Source organism: Diabrotica virgifera, chromosome 3 (genome assembly GCF_917563875.1).
Source record: "Diabrotica virgifera virgifera chromosome 3, PGI_DIABVI_V3a".
Taxonomy (NCBI): domain Eukaryota; kingdom Metazoa; phylum Arthropoda; class Insecta; order Coleoptera; family Chrysomelidae; genus Diabrotica; species Diabrotica virgifera.
The window spans coordinates 251,538,503-251,564,957 of record NC_065445.1 but is presented as its reverse complement, the minus strand read 5'-3'; the positions used below and the strand labels follow the sequence as shown (position 1 = coordinate 251,564,957).

Sequence of the window (26,455 nt, the reverse complement as noted above, 5' to 3'; positions counted from 1 at the left end):
ACGGATCATATATTCGCTACTGCGCAGAAGTAGTATAACGATAACCATAACGGAATTGCAAAATAAGAGGTGCAAAATCTCTCTAATGTATGAATACTTAATTGAGATGACGGAAAAGTACAATTGTTTTAGTTTTTAGTATATTAAAAAATGCGGTCTGTCGCACAGCCCCGTTTTTACCTAGTTTGATATAATATTTTCGTTGAACTGGCAACGTTGCCCTAGAAATTGGAATGACACTTGTGACAAGATCAACTTACACAACTTGAAAAACACGATTTTTGGTTATAAGAGTTGTACCAGTTTTTTTTGACGCGAAGTGTACCATATCAAAAAAAATTATTTTATAGATTGGCAGTCCTAAGCCTTGGATAAAGTGTGAAGGGAAGTTTATTCTCACGATTTCTTTACTTTTTTTTTATTGATATTGTCTGCTTATTGCAGTCGAAAACATTGTACGGAAATGTCTCGGATTCCCTAACAATTTATTAACACTTGTCCGTAAGTGCCCCAAAATTTGACTTGTCCGGAAATGCTCCGTTCGCAAGTGCGCCAACACCAAAAAGAAGAACTGTACAAGATCACTAATTAAAATATTGGTTTATATTTGCTGTCTACTCTCCCACCGCAGCCAATATTTTCATTAGATTTAAAAATAATTTTAAGATTTGGAAAAAAAATTAACAAAACCCCAAAAAAATAAAATCAGATATGTATAAAACAATATTGCAGTTAATAAAATAAATACCGATAATCCGTCGTTTGCCACCATTAATCCCTTTATCCTAAAGATAAATAACAGTTTGTCGACGACAAATTCATTCGAACAAATGTTCGTCGACGAATTGTACATTCGATGAATTATGCATTCGACCAACTGTTTGTCGACCAAATGTTGTCGACTAATTTTCCGTCGACGAAGTGTTCTCGACCAACTTTCCTAGACCCGCAATATTGAAGCTCCAAAATAATATTTATCATTCGATTTTTCGATTGAGGTAGCGGGTAGCATTTTTCTACAATCCCTGTAGAAGACAGGATGCTACGGAAATTGGTGACCATGCCTTATGGTAGTTGCTGGGTCTCCCTCCTTCCATGCCTGAAGGGGCCATGCTTAAAACAGCAAACACACGGCCTTCAGTCCCCGGCAGTGGGCTGATCCTTGGTCAAGGTAGTGAGCATATCATGGACAACGACAAATATATATCACTACGTGGGTCTCTACACATTTGGACAAAGAAATTAGGCCAGTCCAGATGGAGTGACTAAAAATGAAATCGACTTTGTCTATACTAACAACAAAAATATTGTCCATGATGTAAGAGTCCTTAATAGCTGTTCAGTGGGAAGTGACCATAAAATGGTATGAGCAAAAGTCATACTAAATCTCCAAAAACAAAGATACAAAATGGTAACAAAACACACCCGACAAGATGGAATCCAATCAAAAGCACCATGTCCTTCGAAGAGGAAATGCTGAGATGCTTGGAGACAACAAATGTAGACGATATGAATGTCAAAACTATGATTGTTAACTTCATAAAAGCTATTACGAACGCAGAGAAAACGTGCAATAAAAATTGCGGAAAGGATAAGGGTGAAAATTAGTCAAGAGGAAAAATACTTATGGATACAAAAAAGAACTAAAGAATAAACAAGCTGAAAATGCGAGCATTATCATAACGAAAACTTTGTTTATTTACGTATTTTAATTCGTAATATGGAAAATTGCTATTAAAAAGTAGTTTAGAATTAATAATTATGTTTTAATGTGCAATTATATCATTCTAATTTAAATGTTATGAACTATAAAGGTAGTTTACTCTTGATCTAAATTTATATTTTTATATACCTCGTATAAAATTAATAAAACTTTATATAATATGTTGGTTGCATCATAAATCTTAGAACATGAATAGCTTTTGTGAAGAATAACTTTTCTTCGTCAAATTAAAAATAAAAGAGTTATAAATGAAAATGTTGTTGATATCCATAATTTGAGAAAAATCTTCAAATATTTTTTTCCATTAGAATTGCACATATCAGACCATAATTTTTTATACCAAATATTTCATATACTGTCGGTTCGCTAAACTCAGACACAACAGGCAAGTGGTTTTAGTCAATAATAAAAAAAAATTACTAATTAGTTAATAATTACTAATTTTGCCAATTTTGGCCAAATTCGCAAAAAACAAAAAAATTACCTACTAAAATCACTAGCCAGTTGTGTCGAGTTTAGCGAACCGACTATACAGGGTGTCCAGAAACTCTACCGACAAAAGTAGACAGGAGATTCCTCAGATAATTTTGAACCACATTCACCTAGTCCGAAAATGCTTCCTAAGGGAGCTAGAGTTCTTTGAAGATGGCGTCTTGTAATTAGTTTTTCTTAAATACCTCCAGAACGCTTTTAGTTAGAAAAAACGAAAATTGGTACACATATTTATCTTCCAGAGATAAATCAATTGCATTTATGGTGACTTTGGGTGGTGGTTTTGGGTGGGGCAACGGTTATATTATCGCATAACTTTTTTGTCTAACTTTTAAGTACTTTTGATACTGGATTATTACATAGTGAGGTATTCTAGTACTAAAAGGTACTCTTGCTTTAAGTCGGTAGGACACACCGTTTTCTAGAAAAATCGATTTGAAAATTTTTCGTTTCCTGAATTTGAAAAAAAATTTGAAAATTAAAAAAAAAACTTTTAATACTAGAATACCTCCTAATTTAATAATCTAATGTCAAAAATCCTTAAAAATTAAAGACAAAAAGGTATGCGATAAAATAACCGTTGATCTATCCAAAACGGACGCATATGACCGGTACTAGAAATTCACAATTAATAAAATTGATTCATCTCTGGAATATAAATAAATGTACCAATTTTGGTTTTTCTAAATAGTTTTTTTTTATTGAAATTTTTTTTTGATATTCAAACAACGAAAAGTTTTCAAATCGATTTTTCTAGAAAACGATGTATCCTATCGACTTAAAGTAGGAGTACCTTTTAGTACTATATTGCCTTACATTTTAATAATCCAGACTCAAAAGTGCTTAAACATTGAAAACAAAAAAGTTATGCGATAATATATCTGATGCCCTACCCAAACGGACGCCTATGACCGGTACTAGAAATTTGCAATTAATGAAATCGATTTATCCCTGGAAGATAAATATGTGTACCAGTTTTCGTTCTTCTAAATAGAAGCGTTCTGGAGATATTTAAGATAAACTAATTACCAGACGCCATCTTCAAATAGCTCTAGCTCCTTTAGGAAGCAGTTTCGGACTAGATGAATTGGGTAAAATTATCTGAGGAACCTCCTGTCTTCGATTGTCGGTAGAGTTTCTGAACACCCTGTATTTTAATTTCATAACAAATGGAACAGTCCATTTATCACAAAGGGTAGGCCGTATACTCGTAAATATATACCTACTTAATAAATTATTGCTTTTAAAATATACTCAAATTGTATTTTTGAACATCTTATTTATTTTATATAATAATTAAATTCACTATCAAATGTCATTGATGTTTTATTAAGGCTATGGGTACATAATTCGCAAATATTTTACGTGTATCCCTACTTTTTCTGTCTTTACACGGCAAATTACGTGTATTAATAGTAAAATTCACACTGGTATGGATATGTAAACATTACTAGAATGTCATTCTACTTGAAAATGTCATAATTAATTTAAAAAGATGGCTTTTGAATGTTCTTGGATAAATGTTATTTTTATAATTGCAAATTATTAATTCAGTTAATAAATGTGATAATTTTTTCACTAACTATGTTTTCAGTGATTGTAATAATTTATTTGTACAACAAAAACTAATAATCAATCGAGAAAAGAGGAAAAGTGTTAAAGTGATTTTTTAATAATATATTGTTATTATGGAACGCTTACAATTTTGAACATCTCTAACAACAAAATACTGGGATCACAGGATATATCTGATGTATTCTCTGCTTGGATCTTCCACAAATCATACACAATAAATAACTTTTTATTAAGTTCACGTCTTTAATCAATTATTTATCAAATACACTATATATCAATAATATTTAATCAATTTCTCAAAATATTCCCGATGCAATGTCAAATATTTAAAATTGTCACTGATTGTCAGTGTGTGACTGACAATATATCTAAGAGCCGCTATAGGTGAAATTTCTTAATCATTTTAGGCACGATGGGACCCTATAACTTAAATAGTAGAACTTAAACGAAAACGTTTGAACACTGTGCCGTCACTTTTCAGTGGCACATGCGTCGACAGTGGCGCATCAAACTTTCCACTTATGGACGGGATAAATAAATTAAAAGTTAACAGAACTTACTAACAGAATTAAATTTTTTTAATTTTTTTAAGTTCTATGTTAGTCCTGTCGCCAGGGGGGTACAACGGCCTCCTGTATTCAGATGGACTTACCCAAGTTTTTATTATGTATTTTGGCCCGTAGAACACGAATTTTTTGGGTAACAGTTGATCCGGATGTCGATAAGATTGTTATAAATAAAGAAGTTGAGGAATTACATAACAGCGATTTCTCGCAAAACCAAACATGTTTTTGTATTTTTTGGGCCATTCTAACCAAAAAATGTTCCTACAAGTTTTTTCGTAGGATGCATAATTTTCGAGATAAACGCGGTTGAACTTTCAAAAAATCGAAAAATTGCAATTTTTGAACCTGAATACCTTTTGATTAAAAAATAAAATAGCAATTCTGCTTACCGCATTTGAAAGTTCAAGTCAAATTGTATCGGTTTCGAATATATACATTGCTAAAAATTTATGTGTTTATTGCTAAAAAAAGCTATAAACACATAGTGTTTCCCGTGCCTAATACATGCGTTTACATGCATGCTACGTAGAAATAGCCTCGCTTGCACTTGTACCTACTTTACCTACTCGTTCGATTTTAAATGAGAAATCATTGAGAACATCACTCCAGCACTAGGTGTTTATACTTTTGTTTAACAATAAAATAATAAATTTTTAGCAATGCAAATAACTAAAACCGATATACTTTGACTTGAACTTTCAAATGCGGTAAGCAGAATTGCTATTTTATTTTTAAATCAAAAGTTATTCGGGTACAAAAATTGCAATTTTTCGATTTTTTGAAAGTTCCACCGCGTTTATCTCGAAAACTGTGCATGCTACGAAAAAATTTGTAGGAACACTTTTTGGTTAGAATGGCCCAAAAAATACAAAAACATGTTTTGTTTTGCGAGAAATCGCTGTTATGTAATTCCTCAACTTCTTTGTTTATAACAATCTTATCGACATCCGGATCAACTGTTACCCAAAAAATTCGTGTTCTACGGGTCAAAATACATAAAAAAAACTTGGGTAAGTCCATCTGAATACAGGAGGCCGTTGTACCCGCCCTGGCGACAGGACTATGTGATTAACACATAGGATTCATCGTGATTTTATCCCACCACCCCCTTCCCCCTGCCCCCACCATCAAAAACTTCATTTTTCGTTTTTATTTTTTTTTGATGGGATGCAATCAATTTTAAAATTTCAAAAAATTCACACGCATAGTTGAGGCTTTTATAAAATATGCCTATTTTTTATAGACCCATAGGTAGAGTGTACATAACCTCAAAAAATTAAAAGAAATTTTTTTTTTCAAAAAAGCGTATAACTTTTTTTGAGGAATTGCTGCAGGTCTAATTTTTTCTTAATCTTATGTGTTTTATCAAACACTATATTTTTAATTTTTTTCAGATTTTTTCGTAAGTCTCCCCACCTTCAAAAATCCGAAAAACTGTTTTTTGGGGGGTTTTGGGGGATTTTCCCTAGTTTATAGACTTCATAATATATCAAATCAATTTTGTTTTTATAGGTTATATGTAACTTGAAGTAACTGAGTTCTCTAGAATATTTAAAAATCAGAAAAACACGTTCAAACCCCCCAAAACCCCCTTAAAAAACAGTTTTTTGGATTTTTGAAGGTGACTAACGTTACAGAAAAATCTGAAAAAAATTAGAAATATAGTGTTTGATAAAATACACAAGACTAAGAAAAAATTAGATCTGCAGCTATCCCCAAAAAAAGTTATATACTTTTTTTCAAAAAAAAAATTTTAAAATGTTTTTGAAGTTATGTACACTCAGCCTACAGGTCTATAAAAAATAGACGTGTTTTATAAAAGCCTTAACTATGCGCGTAAATTTTTTGAAATTTTAAAATTGATTGCATCCCACCAAAAAAAAAATAAAATTGAAAAATAAAGTTTTTGATGGTGGGGGCAGGGAGAAGGGGGTGTTGGGTTAAAGTTACGATGAATCTTATGTCTTAATCACCTAAAACTTAAAAAAATGAAAAAAATTAAATTCTGGTAATGAGGGAGGGTATTTTTTAATTTACGTATCCCGTCCATAAGTGGAAAGTTTGAAAAGTGACGGCATAGTGCTCAAAGGTTTTCTTTTAGGTTCTACTATTTAAGTTATAGGGTCCCGTCGTGCCTAAAATGATTAAGAATTTTCACCTATAGCGGCTCTTAGTCTAATATGCTGACAATATTATATTCGGCTGAGTGCGTTGTAAGACAAAGACAGATTTGGAAAATATTACCACGGCATTGTGTTCATTTTTTTCGAATCTTGAAAAAACCAATAAACATTTTTGAAAAATTTAAACGCAGAATGAAAGACTAAATTATTACCGAGGACCGAAAGTCCCTTAGAATAAATAAAAAGTTTATTTTGAATGAGATATTTGAAATTAAAAATCACACTAAATTTTCCCTTAGTTTTTCACCCCTGTAACTTATTAAAATAAACATTATAGAAGTTCTCAGGGACTTTCGGCCCTCGCGAATAACGTAATCTTTCATTCTGCATTTAAATTTTTCAAAAATACTTATTAGTTTTCTCAGGATTCGAAAAAAATGAATCCCCATTTGAATAGCATTGCAGCCGAAAATACGTACCGATCCTCTTAATACTTAATTTAAAATTTAGTTTGACATTCACGAAGTGTCAAACTCAAATGTAAATAAACTATGCTTTGCTGAACAAATTGGGATTAAATAATAATTCAGAATAACCAAATATTGTCAAAATTATTCAAATTCATTAATTACAAACGACACATAATATAAGGTACCTTGTTGTGCATTACGTCAATGGTTTTTAATTTCAAAAATAATTTATATAGGTACAATATATAACCTGAATTTACAAATAAATTAAAGGAATAAACGGTTTACTTACACAAGATTCGATATTTGATGCAAGATGTAAGAAGGTAGGTAATAAATTGATTTTTTTATAGTCACACAAAAATACGACAGCGCTTGTTCAATTCTGGAAGAGAAATGTCAAACATTTGTAAAACTACTAGATAATTATTACTATGCTTATTTTTTAACCAGGAGGAGTAAACTAAAAAGACAGATTCACACCCAAGAAAGTCACTAGAATAATAACCAAATACATCTTCTTTTTTGGTTGATCTAGTCGGCCCTCAACGGTAATCCATAAATATTATATTAAATTAATACGTCGCTAAAGAGTTCCAAAAACGACTGCTTTTTATATAAAAGCAGACTAACAATCTAAAAATTAAAGGAATAACACAGAAAACACAAAAATCGCCGATATAACTTAATTAACCTATGAAATGTCACTAGTGTCAAAATTTGATAAATGTCATTAGTGTCAAAATTTTATAACAGTGGCGTAAATTTGCCTGTGGTTGGGCCAATTACAAACAAGCAATACAGCGCGGTAAATTTGAATCACTCCTCTTGGTTAAAAAACAAACCAAGATTATAAAATCATAGTCTACTTGTAACTTGAGATTGATGTTTAGCTTTTTAAAAAGTAGCTTACTTCCTAACCAACCATTTGAGCTGACGTTTAGTGCGTCGGTAGGAAATAACCGGATTGTGACGTCACATTTTAGACTTTGAAGTCGATTATCTCGAAGACGGTTAGAGATATCGAAATGCCGTTTTCAGATTTGGATTCAGAAGGCAAAACTACGTAAGAATCCATCGATACACCTGCTCTAAGTATTGCAGGAGCGGCAACGCAATAACACACAGACTTTTGCAAATTTATAAACGAAAAGTTTTCGTTGAAAAGATACGAATGCACGTGTACTGTTATCTTAACATTGATATTAATAAAGCAGTGGCAGGACTTAAGACAATATAACACTTAAAATAATACAACGGTTTTCGAGAAAAATAGAAGTTTAAGATTGCTGAAGAGAAGTCAAGCTCCAGGTAAGACTATCATTAAGCTAGCAGATCGAAACGGACAAATATTAACAGATAAAGATAAGATAATTAAGATACTTCTAGAATTTTAAACAGAACTTCTTCCGCTTCTTCTTCTTCTTCTTCTTCTTCTTCGTCGTCTTCTTCTTCTTCTTCATCGTTTTCTTCTTCTTCTTCTTCTTCTTCTTCTTCTTCTTCTTCTTCTTCCTGTTCTTCTAATGGCGCTACAACACTTTGTGAGTCTTGGGCTGCTTAACAATGTTCTTCCATTCTGCCCTGTCGGATACTTTCCTTCTCCACTGTCTGATGTTCATGGTTTTAAGATCTCAACGTCGTCTATCCACCTTTTACCGGGCCTTTTTCTGGTTCTATTTCCTTGGGGCTTCTATCTCTGGATAAATTTTACAGCTCGATTATCTGACATTCTTCCTAAATGAGCAGGCGAGTTTAGTCTTTGTAACTTTACAAATATAACAATATATGCGCTATGCATTAGTTCATCCAGTTCGTAGTTCATTTTAATTCGCCACGAACCATCGCTGCAATGAGTTGGTCCAAATATCTTCCTTTTTAAACAAAACTTTGCAGAGAAAAAGTTAAGAAAACCGGCAACAAGTTGAAGAAAATCCATAATATGAGTTCCGAGGACATTCAAGAAATAACAATTGAAGGAAGTCCCAAAGTCATTAAGTCAAATGAAAAACAATAAAGCAGCTGGTGTTCACCAAAACAAAAGAAAAAGGACAAATCAGGTGGAAATGCAGTATTAAAAGCGGTGGTTCCATTATATAACTCATGCCTTGCAAAAGTTACACCGTAAAACTATTATATGGACCGGGAGATATTATACAGAAGTTCAGGCACGATTTTCTGAGTCGCGCCTTTTGCAATACTGGAAGGACAGACGAGGTACTTACAACCTGGAAACATCCACCAATTTCCTGTGATATTTTCCTGTAAAAATAGGGTTTTGCGATGAATTTGTGAGTTTTGCCATATCCGTAGAATGACAGGATACTATCGATTTTATGAAGAAAATTTTTTGGGCAGGAGGGTTGCAAACGGGCTAACAGAGTATATATGTATACAAACATGTAAGGAAAATAATAAGATTTTCATGATTTTCTGGGGCCTGCCAATGAAATAAATTAAACATATTTCTTTCAAAATGATCAAAAAAATGTTGGCATGACATCTCCTACTGTTTAAGTATACTTGTCCCTTGAGTCCTGCCTTTAAAAGGTTACAATACTCAAATGCAATCAATACTTTTTCGGTACTCGGCAGGAAGATTAAAGGGTTCAAGTAAGACGGCAGGATTCAAATTCGTAAAAAATTCCACTATTTTCTGAGTCATGCCATTTTGCATATGTTTCAAAAATCTTAATATAAGTCTCTTTACAAAGAGGCAGGATGGTTTTATAGTTATTTCGTATGCAGGGTGGGGCATTAGTGTGACAAAGTCCAATTACTCGTTTGTCGTAAGAGATACGAAAAAAAGTTATTTAGGTAAAACGTGGGGCACAGATAAGACCATAATTTAAAAATATTTTCTAATATACAGGGCTACCCGTATTGACAGGGTGACACAAACTTATGTTTTTTAATGGAACACCCTGTATACAATTTTAAGATTCCTCAGATAATTTTAAGACAATTTAACACAATTCACCTAATCCGATAATGCTTCCTAAGGGGCTAGGGCTCTTTGAAGATGGCGCCTTGCAATTAGATGTTTTTATATCTCCAGAACGCTTCCATTTCAAAAGACAAAAACTGGTTCGCCTTTTTACCTTCCAGAGATAAATCGATTCCATCAATTGCGAATCTCTAGTACCGGTCATAGGAATCCGTTTTGGGTAGGGCAACGGTTACTTTATCGCATTACTTTTAAGCATGATCGACACTAGATTATTAAATTGTGAGGTATTCCAGTACTAAAAGCGTTAAGACGGTAGGATGTACGTTTTCTAAAAAACCGATTTTAAAATTTTTCGTTTTACGTAAATTCTTAATTTTATGTCAAAAAATCGGCAATAACTATTAACCGTGTATAGTAAAAAAAGGTGTAACTGAACATCCTGTCATTTTGAATAATGTCTATTTAACTTATTTATTTTATAATAACATTTATTTTATGACTCAGAAAATCACGGAACCAGGGTAAAAGTTTTCCTCAGGGTTTTCCAAGGGACAAGTGCAGTTAAACGTTAGGAGACGTCATGCCAACATTTTTTTTGATCATTTTGAAATAAATATGTTTAATTTATTAAGTTGGCAGGACTCAGAAAATTATGAAAATTTTATTATTTTCATTACATGTTTGCATATCTATATACTCCCTTAGTCCTTTTGCAACCCTCCTGCGCAAAAAGTTTTATTAATAAAATCGATAGTATCCTGTCATTCTATGGATATGGCAGGACTCAAGAATTCATCGCAACACCCCTATTTTTTTTTCATGGAAAATCTAATTTTCACAGGAAAATGTCACAGGAAACCCGTGGATTTTTTCACAAATTTTAAGTACCTTCTTTAACCTTCCAGTATTGCAAAGGGCAGGACTTAGAAAATCGTGGTTGAACTTCTGTCAATATCTCCCGGTTTATATAGTAGTCATGTACAAAAATAGTGTAGAATAGATCGTCTCGAAAGAACTAAAAAATTTTGCTAAGTGTAAAATATTTCTTACCTGTATTGCTGATTCTTCTGCTAGTGCCATTAAAGTGTGAAATAAAGATACCGATGTCGTATCGTGTCCCTAAAAAGAAAGTAAATGTTAATATTCTGTTCCTACTCATTTTTTTATATAGATAGACATATCAGCTGTATGTACAAGTTATTTGCAGGAAAATCAAATTTTCGTATATTTGTAGGTTTGATATTACAATATAATATCAAAATTGTAGTCTAATTACATTGTATTCTTATAACATCGACTTATTTTCGCCATCGATGTAGCCGAAATGGCTTAATTTTTATACTGGTAAGGTAGTTCGACCTACCTATGTAGCTAGTTCCAACTACTTTGGATCTGAAATTTTTAACCTGATGATGGACTGATTAGTCCGAAAACGTTTGTTTTGTACTAGTAATGTACCCACTTAGTGTCCAACTTGGATCTTTTTAGAAAATTTTAATAAATTATATACCTACAAGAGAAGATTTTTACTTCCTTAGTAATTTTTTATTATGGTATACAGCCAATGAGAGGAATTCTTTCCTTTTTACAATATAATATCTTTCCTAGAAGCCTATTTGTTATGGCAGATACGCCAGGAAACTCTTTGAAAGTATATTATAGTGATCTGGAAAGACCATCATATAACCTTAAGCATTATAAAGACTTCAGCTTCAGAAATTTAAAGGGATAATCTTTTAGAAAAATGTATCTGGAGATAATAGGAGTAGTCCAGGGCTCACTTTCTTTCTTTCTCTTTCTTGTCTTTAACTCATTACTGAGGATTCTGATTGTGTCCTCTTCTATGAGTATGGTAAACTAGATGCTTCCATTGGTTTCTACCTTCAGTTGTCTTAATGTTTCGCAGAATGAACCTGGATTTGGACAATCCACCGAGTCAACAATCGTCCTATTGCTCTCCTTCCTGGAATTTTTGTAGAGAAAATCAGTCAATCAGATAGCAACGACAAATACTTGAACTATAAACGTAACACTTTTTGAGATAAAATTTTGTAGTTTTATTAAACTGGTGGTGTAATAAAACCGTTTTTATTTTTTTGAGTTGTGACACTATTTGAGCGGAGACATATAGTAAAAAGAGGAAAAGGAAAAATTAGCCCTCGTATTTTTGCCACTCATTGAAAACCAGCTATAATTGTGATTTAATCCCACTCTAAAAATATCTGCATTATAAACAAGAACAAGAAAATAATTGTTTCTTCATAAAATATTACTTCAATTGATATTTACCGCAAACATAAAGGTATCCAATTCTTCGCTAATTCCAGCTGCATCAATATCGGCGCCATTATGCTTTTGCTGCAAAAGGATGTCCAAGAAAGCCATCCTCTTTTGTTTAGAATCACTTGGAACAAAATCTTCCTCGCGCTTCTTCACTACAGTAGAAGAAAATGTATGTAAGGTGTTTATAATTTTCTTGTTTCTCTTCCATAAGAAACTGAATCTATATAGGAAAGGAATAAATAGCCATGGTCGGGTTATTCTGAGTGCGAATGATTCTCCGTAATCTATGACAGCTTGTTTATAGTCCATACTTTGTGGATTATCCCTTAGTCGGACACCGAGGGAGGTTTCTGAAAATTAATAAACAATATAAATAAAAAAATTGTATATAGTGAGTTGTTTCGTACACACTTATGAAAAGTGAATTACAGGGGAAGAGTAGCTATTTGTATAACAAGGGAGGAAAAGGCACTTTACTCCCATGTTATACATAATATGGTTTTTCCACCTTCCTCAAATAACAAGTCATTTTTTCATTTTTACTTAATTTATTTATGTAACTAACCAACAAAATTTATTAGAACTAAAACTAACAAGTAGGTACAATATAACTGTCAACTGCCAAATATAAGTAAAATTATTAATGTAAACATTGTTAAATCAAAATAACGATTTACTGTTTTTTACCATTCTGCAAAATACAGGGTGTTTTATTAATAAACGTTAAAATGTATAGACACTTACGTAATAGAAAATAGATATTGTACAGGGCGTCATTAAGTTATATTTCATGAATGAAATACCATGACGTCACTTTTACTTTTCCTCCATAGGGAGGAAAAGTACAACTTTGCTCCCTACAATCAGGTCCGGAAAAGTATACTTTCGGTAGAGGTAGGTGGAAATAGTATATTACTTTATGAGGCGGAGAAGCATGACTTTTCTTGACGCGCCCGATATTACGCGCCGAACGAATTGAGGCGCGTAATAGAGGGCAAGTCAAGAAAAGTCGCTTCTTTGCCGAATAAAGTATACTATTTTTTCTTCAAACGTAGCAATTTTCAACCATAAATAGTACAATTCATACGCTATTTTTACTCGAAATTAACTGTGACAACTATCAAAGTCGTCTAGATATTAGGAATTAAAATAATTAAGTGGTCGGTGGGATTTGCGTCTCCCTGGTTACAGTTGTTTGACAGTTGTTTGCAATTATTAAAGACAGCTTATTGTTGTTGCAACCGCAAGCGCAAATTTAGTGCGAAAATGGAAAACCTAAACGAAATTGAGTCCGCGGCTAATGATGCAGTAGCACGTTTGGGGCCCTCCAAGTCCGGAATAAAGTATCGGTTAGCGTACAAGCACTTCCAAGAGTAGTGCGATACAAGAGGAGTACGGCAAGTTACCCAAGACGTTTTACTGGCATATTTTAATATAATGGAAAATGAAAATAAATGGAAATCTTCTACAATGTGGTCACGATACTCTATGATAAAATCCGAGTCAGTTATTAGAAAAAATGTGGATATAAGCAAATTTTTAAAGTTACGTGCCTTTCTGAAAAAGACAAGCGAAGGATATACTGCACAGAAGTCTAAAGTTTTCACTAAAGACGAGTTTGATAAATTTTAAAGTTTAAATGCGTATCAAGAGTCGGGAACATTTTTGCACGGTTTCAATTTTGAAAATGCCTCATTAACTAATTGTACTTTTAATATTACTATAAATAAAAATGATGTTTAATTGTTGTTAATGACATTTGTATTGTTGCTTTGTGACATGTTTCATATTGTTGCCATGACAACATTTTTCCCTCCGCCGTAAAGAAATGGGAAAAAAACTGCTGCCGGCGGAGACATCAAACTTTGACAGGATCAAGTTAGATAAGTAATGTCATCATTATTTGACGTTTGAAGAAAAAAGTATTTTCTTCCGAGCTATGGTCAGTAATTTCAAAATATCACTATAAAGAGAGAGGGATACATGTACCTATTATTGAAAAAGAAGTTGTATCTTATGCAGTTATTTATTAGTATAAAATTTTTTTTCGAGATTGCAAAAGTTGTATGTGAAAATTTGTTTAAAAATATCTAGAATTGCCCAAAGGACTATTAGTCTATGCGCCAAATAGAGGTCACCGTGTCCTTTTCAATTCTGATGGACAAACTCAATGGTTTCTTATGGATTTTTGGCTGTTGATTACGAATTTCGAGGGTGGATTTCGATCCGAGTGGTCAAAAAATTGTTAAAACAATTTAATTGTTTATAAGGCTCTGGCTCATAAACTAAAAGCGATAAAAAAATATTTCAATTAAAATTTGTTCCTTAATAAAAAACGAAGGAAAAACGTCTACTAAACTTAAATCCAACAATTAGAACTCAAGATATTATAAAATTAGTGCACAATGCAAATTGCAAATAAATCTAAACTTTATCATAATTCGGCTTCTATGCATGCAAATGAACCTTAAAAGGCATCATTTTAAAGCCTAATTAATAGGCTTCCAAACAAAGTTTGTTAAATTACTTTATCTTCGTTGGTTTTAAAGTTATACCCGTTTAAAGTTATAATTTTCTTAAAAAAAATTGTATTTTAATTTGTTTATAAGGGTTTCAAGCAAATTTAAGCTATAAACATTTATTGTTTAATTAACAATAATGATAGAAGAACTCAAAAGGAACATTTTTAGCTAAAGAAAATGTGTGTAAGTTTATTTTTGGCCAAGATATCGATATTTTGGCTACGAATTTCGTCACTTACTTGACTGTGAGCCGATCTTGCGCCTCATAACGCGCCATTAAAATATCTATATCTTGGCCAAAAATCAACTTACAACATTTCATAAGCTTAAATTGTTCCTTTTGAGCTCTTCTTTCATTATTGTTAATTAAAGTATAAATGTTTATAGCTCAAATTTGCTTGAAATCCTCATAAACAAATTAATGTACAATTTTTTTAAGAAAATTATAAATTCAAACGGGTATAACTTTAAAAGAAATAAAGATAAAGTAATTTAACAAATTTTGTTTGGAAGCCTATTAATTAAGCTTTAAAATGAGACCTACTCCACTCTAAGGCTCATTTGCATGCGTAGAAACCGAGTTACGATTGATAAAGTTTCGAGTTTGATAAAGATTTACGATTGATAAAGATTGATAGTTTAAACTAATACTTATTTTGCAATTTGCAATTTGCATTGTGCACTAATTTTACAATATCTTGAGTTCTAATTGTTGCATTTAAGTTTAGTAAACGTTTTTTTCTTCGTTTTTTATTAAGGAACAAATTTTGTTTAAAACATTTTTTTAACTCTTTTAGTTTATGAGCCAGAGCCTTATAAACAATTAAATTGTTTATAACAATTTTTTGACCACTCGGATCGAAATCCACCCTCGAAATTCGTAATCAGCAACCAACAATCCATAAGAAACCGTTGAGTTTGTCCACCAGAATTGAAAAGGACACGGTGACCCCTCTGGCGCCTAGACTATATTACAAAAAATAAGTTAAAAAGTTTGATCATGGTAAGGTTAACCTTACCATCTGAAGCATACGATGGCAGGAAGCAGGATGCAGATGCTGTCTCGTCATAGTGGTATTTTGAAACTATTGACCATAGCTCTGTAGATGGCTTTATAAGCCAAAAGCGCTCAGTTAGCTTCTTCCCTTATCATTCAGATAAATAAAAAACCCTTAGGTGTTCAGATACAAATTTAAATATTAAAGCATCACTTCCGGCTTTTAACCAAAACTATCGATTTAAATCACATTTTTTATGTTTAAGAGGTTTACTTACCTGCAATAGAATTTAATGCAAACTCTGTTAAAGGCTGTACGACATCAATATAAGCTTGATGACACAATTTGTTCAAACTGTTAACGAGACTTTCCGTCTCATTATTAAAAAGTTCCACAAATTCTTGTAATATACTGAAATGGAATGCTGGCGTTATTATCTTTCTTCTTTTAAACCATTTCTCACCTAAAACAGACATAATATAACTAACGAATAAGTAATTATTTCGTTGTAAGATGGAACAAGGGCTGTCTTATTTTTCAGTTCGTTCAGAAAGCACGATAAGCACCCTAACCGGTTTCAAACCTTATTAGGTTATCATCAGAGAGAGCACATATGATTATCTCTTAACAAACTAAAATTCGGGCTGCCAGTATCGATTCTCAACGAAATAACATGATGGTATGGATGTCGTGGCGAAATCTCCTTAAGACAAGCGAAAGCTTTAGTTTTAATTAAATTAAAATATTATCAAAAATAAAACTTTATTGGAACAAATTTTCTGGTAACACCTTCATGGTTTCTAAAATTTGCAAACCAACGAATTGCCGGAGCAAAGAAGGCCGAGGGAGATCTAACATTTGTATCTCACTTCTCGCTTGTCCAGCGCGGTAAAATTCCAACGAAAAATGATCTCTAATACTCAATTAGGAGTAAAACTTTACTTACTTACTTAGTCCTTAGCCTTTCTACATTTAGGTGTAGGACTGGTGAAGTTGAGTTTGGCATTGTAGTCTCCATGCTTTCCGATCTTGCGTAAGGTTTTTTGCACTTTCCAATGTCAATATATTCTTCTCGACTTCTTTCCTGATTTCATCTACCCACATAACTCTTGGTCTTCCTCTTTTGTTTTTCCTCTGCACTCTCGTTTCGAACACTCGTTTTGTTAGCCTTTCGTTCGACATTCTACACACGTGCTCGAACCATCTAAGTTGTCCCTCTACTATTTTTTCATTGATTGATTCTAGTTTTAGATTTTATTTAATTGTTTCGTTTCGTATTTTGTCTGTCCTCTTTCTGTTTGCTGTTTTCCTTAGGAACCTCATTTCCATAGCATTGACTCTGGATTTTGTGTCCCCATCAATATCCATGTCTCGCTGATAAACATGATTGTTGGTCTAACTACTGATTTAACGACTGCCGTTTTTACCTTCTCCGGTATCTTTTTTTTTCCCAAAAATGTTGTTTTCATAGTGTTAAATAAGCTTCCTGTTTGTCCCATTCTCTCGTTTATTTCCATGTCTTGTTTACCATTGGATTCGATTATTACTCCTAGGTATTTAAAATATTCCACTTGCTCTAGTTGTTTCCCGTCTTATTCTATTGCGTGTGTCTTTCTCGTATTTGAAATTATCATTGTTTTTGTTTTCTCTGTATTAATTTTCATATTTATGTTTGATAGTTCTTCTTCTAGGATTTCAAGATTGTTCTGTAAGTCTTCTCTGTTTTCTGCTATCAATACCATGTCGTCTGCAAATAGTAGCTCCGATAGTTGAGTCCGTTTCGTTTGCCAGTATCCCAATGTTAGTTTTCTCATTCTTCGCTTGGCTTTCTTTATCGCTTCATCCAGTACCACTGATGATAGCAGTGGCCTCAGCACGCATCCCTGTTTGACGCCTTGACTTGTAGTAAATTCTCTGGATTCCTCGTTATTGGTTCTTACTTTATATATATATATTATTTTTGTACATATCCCTTACTACTTCTATTATGTGTCTGTCGACTCCCCTTTCTTTTAGTGTCGTCCATACATCCTTTCTTCGGATTCTGTCAAACGCCTTTTCCAGGTCAATGAAGCACATATGTATCTCTCTATTCTGCTTGACTCCCTTCACACTTACTTGTCTCAATGTGAATATTAGGTCTTGCGTGCTTCTGTCCTTCCTGAATCCACACTGTGTGTCTTCCATAGTTGTTTCTATTTGGGTTTTTATTCTTGTCTCTATTATTCTTGCCAATACCTTCCCAGGGATACTTGATATGGTGATACCTCGGTAATTATTAGTTTCTCTTGTTTCCCTTTTTGTGTATTGGTAGTATAATGTCTTTCTTCCAGTCCTTTGGTAATTCTGCTCTATTTATGATATCATTCATTAGTTCTTTTATGCTATCCATTCCCTCTGTCCCCATGAATTTTAACATTTCCGGGGTGATATGATCCTTGCCTGGTGCTTTGCCCAATTTTACTCTTTCTATTGCTTTCTCTAATTCCTCTCTTGTTATGGATTCCACTTGTTGTTCTTCATTCCTTTCTTGTATCTGCCTTATGTTATCAGTGTCTGCATGAATTAGCTCTTTGAAATGTTCTCTCCATCTTTCATTATTTGTTTTTCTTTTGTTAGTACGTTTCCATTCTTGTGTTTTATATTCGGCATCGTGTGCTCTTTCATTTGTCTGAGTTGTTTTAATGCGCCGTAGAAGAGGTTTTGGTTTTCTCTATAATGTTTTGTCATTATTTGTCCAAATCTCTCCCATGACTTTTCCTTTCCTGCTTTCACTGCTATTTTAACCTCTTTCCTTTTTTCTTTATATGCCTCATAATCTTCCGGGTGTTCTGTGCTTAGGTACCTCTTCCATTTGTTTTTTTGTTCTTTATTTTCTATCGTATTTCTTCCGTCCACCATTCCGTTCTCCTCATGTTAGTATTTGCTATTTTTGCTTTCACGCAAGTTTCCTCAGCTGCTTTGATTATGCTGGTTCTTAGATATTCCCATTTTTCTTCTATATTTCTATTTTTTGCCCTACCTTTCAGAGTGTTATCTAATTTTCCTTGGAATTTCTTCTTATATCTTTTCTCTTTTAATTTGTAACTTTCTATTTTTTTGTTTAATACCTTTCTTCTTTTTTCTTATTTTTCCTCTGTTGTTCTAATTTTCATTATTACTAGATGGTGGTCACTGCCAATCTCTGAGCCTCTTTTCACTTTCGTATCCTGTACTCTTTTCCATTTGTTGCTGCTTACTAAAAAGTAATCTATGATTGATTTTTCGTTTCTGCTCTCTTGTACTCTCGTGTATTTGTGTACTTCTTTATGTTTAAATTTTGTATTTGTTATAAATAGTTTGTTCTCACTACATATTTCTATTATTCTTTCACCATTTTTGTTTAGTATTTCTTCTCCTTCTTTTCCCATGCACTTCTCTATTCCGCTGTTGTTGTTTCCGACTTTACCGTTTAGATCTTCCATTACAATTATGTTTTCTTCTCCATTATATAGTAAAAGTAAAACTAATATAAATAAATAATCATTTCGTTGTAAAACGAAACAAAACGAAATTTTAGAAGCCACGAAAGTGTTACCAAAAAATTGGTCTCAATAAAGTTTTATTTTTGATCCAGATTTAGCCATATGGCTCACACTCCCTAAGTTTATAAAAATATAATGTCAACCTACCGTCAGCAGTTAAGAGGCCTGTCCCTAACCATTCGTGAATGAATTTGTATACAAAGCTTTTGGTAGAGTGTTTTGGATTATTAAGTACCATCTGAAATAAATCAATACATTTAATATTCTTGTAGGCCTGTTAAACAAAAATAATATGGACATATCCAGAGGTCAGATATGGTGGTTGTTGGGGTAGTTTATCCCTTGGTTTAAGGTTGATTAACAGAGATACACTTAGTTACCCATCTCTACTTTATTAGGTGATTAAATGCAATAAAGTATATTCAGCTGATGACCATATCTGACTGACTTAATTAGAATTAGTAATAATCTCGCCTTATTTCGTATATCCCTTTTTATAGATGCGTGGTTTGTTTATATGTTTTCACTTTAGTAGGTTGTAAATACAATATCATAATAAGCTTTATGTTTAATCAGCGGAATTCTCTGGGGCAAAGTCGCCGAATGCGTGCGTTCTACTTATATATTAATAAGTACATCGATATATTTAATATTGAAGTTATACTTCTTTAGGCGCGATGGGAGTGAATTTTACTTCAAAATCCTTAGTGCCGGACGCACGCGCGTTATACCTTTGCTCTGATTGGGTGTTCAAATGACATGTCAAAGATTATCCAATATGGCGGATGTAGCACAGCTGTGGTTTGATGTGGTCTATTTTTGTGGTTATGGCTGTTGTGTCATAAAATTTGTGAGAAGAGAAACAGCAGACAAAAGTTAGTTAATAGTTATACTGCCTTTTTAAATAGTTTCCGTATAAATTTTTAGACTTATTAACATAGAAAATATTCCAGGTGTGGAAGCCCATCAAACAGAGAAGTGACTTATTCTGTGACTGCGGTTTTCAAACACAAAATTACTGATAAAAACCGACTATCTCGAAGGCGTAGAGATCTGTGGATAACATCAATCAAGCGGGCCGATCTCATACAAAACTGAAGAATCAGAAAAATATTGTAGTGACTTTTTAAATAGTTTATGAAAGCGACAAGTACGTTATAATTGTAAATGTTTCAGTATCCTAATAAAAAATTTCATAGGTACCTACCTATTGGGAAAATTTAAAAAGAACCTACCAAAATAGTATGTAATGCTTTGATTTACATAATTTGATTACCATCAAAATTTCTATCAATATTCACCTAATATATTGTTTTCTTACTCATGTTTTGTTGTATTTTTTTTTCAATTTCATTCAATTCTAAATAATTTCAATTCAAAATCTAAATAATTTGGTTAAATTCAGAACCGTCAAAAGTTTAATTCGTTTAGTTACTTGATCTTCGCACGTGATGACACATGGTCTCCGTGGGTAAGTTTAAGGTGAATGAATTTCAATACTAACAGCGCTGATAAGCGGGTTCGAACCCCAATGGAAACTTTTATTTTTTTTATACATTTTAGGATTGTAAGTTTATTTATTATATTTTTTTTTCAGAAAATACGTATTTAGTTAAAATTTTTTCCTACATTTTTCAGAAATCATTTGTGGCATTTTTCAATGTGTTTGTTTGTGTGTGTTTTATTCTTTTATTATTTTAATTTTTGGCGCTGTTTTAATACAAATTTTTGAGAAGTAGTAAGTATTAAAATTAGTTTAATATTTAAATAAAATATAAATAAACTGTTTCAAGTATATTAATTTCGTTGAAATCATATAATAGAAGTATAAAATCTTACGTGCGTACAAAGTACACACATTCTTTTTATGTAACCTAAACAATCGTATTAAATAATAATTAATCTATGTATTTTTATTAATAGTCCAGGAACCGAAGCTTTTCACCTCGCAATTTTTACAGAATGGATCGATTTGCATGAAAATTTGAGAATAAGTAGTGGATAGTCCAAGGATCAAAATCTATATGACAACGAAAGGCGATTTTACCATGGGGGTGGTTGCTACCCCATCTCGGGGTGGAAAGTTTTTATTATATTTTGACCGCAAAGTTGATAAAAACATTCATGCTAAGCAAAAAATATTCTATACATTTTAGACTCAAAGCTTATTTGGACACAGACTACAGAAGATCTAGTACTAGACGCTTAGGCAGGGCGTATCTGTATATCAGATTTTATTGGTATTTTTTAAAATAGAAATTGATAGAGAAATGGAATTTTTAGAATCTGATGACGCAAACAGATTTAAAAAAAATAGGTATCTAACAATACTATTTCCACTTACAATGTTATTCCTTTATTCTATATTTACCTCAATATCCTCTGGGTTCACCAAGCAAACAATTGACATGTCAAGTGTCCATAATCTGTAGATAGGAGCATAGTTATTGCTGTTTTCTCTTTCAGTCTGAAAGAGTGATTCTGAAAAATACAGTTTATTTATTTAATTAAGATTATTAAAATAGAAGGAGAAAAATACTTGTATTAATAAAATAAACATAGACGGTTGTGTTTCGATTCAATTGGAGTCTCTTACGTGTTTCTAGGTCTACCCGTTATCAAAGAGACTTGTAAGAAGACTGAACTGGATTAAAACGAGCCAATTGGTAAACATGTTGAAATATCATACCAACACATATAGACATATATATATAACTAAAGAGATAGATATATTTAAAAACCACGTAAATATATGGAGTAATCGGGAAGAATACTACACTGTAGAGCACTATTTTGACCTTGATATACAGGGTGTCCCAAAAAAATTGGCCATAAATTATACCACAGAATCTGGGGTCAAAAATAGGTTGATTGAACCTAACTTACCTTAGTACAAATAGCACTTTAAAAAAGTTATAGCCCTTTGGAATTACAAAATGAAAATCAATTTTTTCCAATATATTGAAAACTGTACAGGGTGAGGCAGATAAAAGGCCTATTAGAGATATCTGGAGAACTAAAGGGAACAGAATCATGAAAATTGGGATGGAGGGGTTTTGAAGAGTGATCTATTTAATGAAAATATTTTCATCTATTTGCTACTTCCGATTTTACCGGAAGTTGCTTATAACTTCGTTTTTTAATGGAACACCCTGTATATTTTTACATTTTTGGATTCTCTTCGATGTCTTCGTTCTTAAAATATAAGGTTGTAAATGTAATAATATAGGGTAGTTTAAAAGATAATTACGTTTTTTTTTTCTTAATTTCGTAGCAATATTCACACACTGTAGAATTGTAGTAGTTTGACATCAAAAACTCTATTTACGTTCAAATGATTTTTAGTATAGTCTACTATTGTTAAGGATTGTTAGTATAACTAAATTTTGAAAATTTGTTTTTTTCTGAAATTTATATTTTCGTAGGTATTTAAAAAACAACCAATTTCGCAGTTTATTTGTTTAATAAAAAATTGAGCACCAACTTTTGGAGTAGAACTTTTTCATGTGTTGTTTATTATACATTTCTTAATGAAATTATAAAATGGTAAATCTTGTTTCATTTTTTCCGTAAGTAAAAACTCCATTGACTCCACTACTTTTGTTATTTAATAAGTTTTACTTAATCTTTTGTCTTTCATTTTGTTTTATAATATTTAATATTGTTATAATTAGGTATAATAATGTCAATTTGCGTAACTACCGCATACGTGTTGCCACAAAGTCTCTGACCTTTAGTAGTAGACCCCAAGGCCCAAACAGTGTAGTAATGACTTAGTATTTTTATTTATGACAAATATGATAATTCTTCTTCCGTTACGATAAAAAATGATAAACTAATTTTCACAAAAACAAAATTCTATAAAAATCTAATGAAGATTAAAAAGTTACTAGCCTTTCTAATAGTTAATATCTGTTTTGTAACATTTTTTAGAGATGAATTTAAATACTCAGTATGTAACAGTAGGTTAGACGAATACCTTAAAAATCGTTTTAATGGAAGAGTTACACACCGGGTTTCTGAAATTTTTTGCCTCCTTGGTCTCCCGATTTGACGCCACTAGATTTTTTTGTGGGGTTACCTACAGAAAAAGATGTCTATTCAAAGGCCATTTACAAATTTTCTTCTTCTGGCAATTTGTACTTTGCACACTGCTGCTCTTAAAAGATTTGTAGTGGTTGTGTTGAACCACGTACGTAGATTTTTCAGCCAGGAAATCCTTCGCCTTCCCGGTCCTGCAAAGGTGACTTTTCCCTGCAAGATTAGTTGCAGCAGTCAATATCTTTCACTGTTCCTCATGATGTGACCGAGGTATTCGATTTTGGCTGTTTTTATTATGATTAACAGCTCTTTTCCTTTTTGCATTCTCAGCAAAACACTCTGATTAGCAATGTGGTCAGTATAAGATATCTTCAGGATTCGACTATACAGCCACATTTCAAAAGCCTCAATTTTCTCACAGGTGGTGTCTGTGAGAGTCCACGACTCAACTCCGTACAACGGTATAGGAATGATAATATAACATCGTAGTACAAATGCAAGGTTCATAGATAGGGGGTAGGTTGTCTCGTAACTATGTGGACGGTAGCGAGGTGGAGGGGAATGCCCACGTCACTCGTACGACAAAGTTAAATTTGACAGTTGTTTGTGGTTGTATTTCCGTATATTTTTTGGAATTTTCTTATAATATCGTTTATTTGTTTAATAATTATTGAGTTTTTAAGTGTGTAAGGACAATATTATTATAAATACTAAATATTTATTTGGGTCATATATGAAGGCAGTAATGACTTGTGAAGTGTGTTTTCGTAGCTGTGATATATAGGTTAGTTTAACAATTTAAAAATGTAGTTTTTATGTTATAATAATGAAATATTTTTTAGATGAGTGGCGGTAACATTTGTAGCATAGCTACAGTAGGAAAATTGAAAGAATACCCATGAACGAACATATAAAACACGCTGTATTTTCCTGTCACTGTGTCACAAAGAAAATTGCCCAGCGCAAGTAAATGTAACAATAATTATTACATGTACTTGCGCTGGCCAATTTTTTTTATGACACGGTGACAGGAAAATACAGCGTGTTTTATATGTTCGTTCATGGGTATTCTTTCATTTTTCCGACTGTATATGTAAAAACAACTCCAAAATTCCTGAACCAGGTGGAAACAAATTAATGTTTTTTACATTTCCCAAATACCTTAACATTATCAAACAATGGATAATAAAATGTTGCCATAAAGATAAATTAAGATCTATCATAACTCTAATCTATCATAAATCTAAACATAAGAAAATATGTAGCAAATACTTCCTCGTGTCTGAATATGTTAATATTATATTATGTGTTTTTTTTTAACCTAATAATAAATTAGTTATATTATTCGTTTTTTTGTTGTTGCATACGAATAAAAATGATAAAAATGCTGTCCATTCTACGAAAAACATAATAATCGCGACAAAATATAATCGCGACAACGAATATTTTACTGTGCAAAATATTTTTTTTTTTTTATTTGCTAAGTGCTACAATCTGGTCTTTGACCAATGAGTAACTTTTTATCTATCCTATCTTACTAACTACTTAATATCTAAGAGTCACCCTTTGATGTCTTCTTAGTTGTCTTTATTATTACTGGCGCACTTTTTGATTGCGCACTATCACACAAAGCGCTGCTTTTCACTTTATCACGCACTACACCAACACGTTGCTTGCACACTAGTCGCGCAATGCTCCGCTATTAGCTTTGTCGCACACTACACCAACTCGTGAGGTTTGGCCCTCTTCAGTCTTCTTTTCTGGTTTGAGTTGTCCAGGAGCTGGATGGCCTCAATATTTTCGTGGAGAAGAAGTCTTTTTTCATGACTTTCTGCGTGTTTTCGGATTTCTTTGTCGACGGGCTCCATTCGTAGATCCTTGTGGATATCGTCATTACGGATGTACCAGGGTGCGTTAACTATGCCCCTTAATACTTTGTTTTGAAAAGTTTGTATTATTTTCAAGTTTGTCTTTTTTGTACATCCCCACAGTTGGATACCATACGTCCATACTGGTTTTATAACTTGTTTGTAGATTAGCATCTTGTTATACGTTGACAACCCTGAGTATCTTCCCAGTAGCCAGTACAATTTTTTATATTTAATATTTAATTCTTCCTTCTTTTTCTTTACATGGGCTTTCCAGCGAAGCTTCGTGTCTAGGGTTAAGCCCAGGTATTTGGCTGTGTTGGCATACGGAATGTCTTGTCCATTAATTTTTATTGGTGCGTACAGAATTTTTTTATTAGTGAAATCAACATGTACTGATTTGCTTTCATTCAATGTAATCTTCCACGTCTTAGTCCATTTTTGAAATTTGCTTATCGCATTTTGTAGTTTATTGGCTGTTTCTACGTTATCTTTACCTACTGCTAATATGGCGGTGTCGTCGGCAAAGGTAGCTAAACAGTAGTTATCGAATTCTGGTAGATCACATGTATAAGGGAGATATAGGACCGGACCCAATACGCTACCCTGGGGGACTCCGGCTTTTATTTCTTTAAGTTCAGAATAAGCATCATCTTGCTTGATTCTGAAATATCTATCAGTTAAGTACGATTTAATTATGTCTGTGTATGATTTTGGAAGAATAGTCTCTAATTTATGAAATAGTCCTTCATGCCAAACTCTGTCAAATGCCTGGGCAACATCTAAGAATAAAGCTGAACAAACTTTTCTTTCCTCTAGTGCATTTTCTATAATATCGGTGACTGTGGAGTTGGTCTATAGTTGAGTGTTTTTGCCTAAAACCAAACTGGTGATTTGGAATTAATTTTTTGTTTACTATAATTGGTTGCAATCTTCTGAGGAGAAGTTTTTCAAATAATTTAGACATTGTGGGTAGCAGTGATATTGGTCTATAGGAAGAGGTTATATGTGGTGGTTTGCCTGGTTTTGGTATCATTACTATTTCCGCCACTTTCCACAATGAAGGAATATATTTTAATCTGATCGCAGCATTAATTAAATAGGTCAACTTGACAGTTGCTTTTCTTGGGAGCTGTTTTAATATTTGTCCTGTTATTAAATCAAAGCAAGGAGCTTTTCTCGGGTTTAAATTATACTTGATTTCTTTTATTACTTCTTCTACAGTTACTGGCATTATGTCTCTTCTTCTTGCAAATGGTTGCTCTGTAATGCTTCTTCTTCTTGTTGTTGTTGATGCGGTTGAAATATTTTTTCTAGATGTGT

General features: G+C 32.6%; 1 pseudogene; it reads right to left on the bottom strand.

Moving 5' to 3' along the window:
• Positions 1-26,455, bottom strand: part of LOC126881692 (cytochrome P450 4C1-like) — a 39,503-nt pseudogene that overhangs the window by 7,327 nt on the left and 5,721 nt on the right.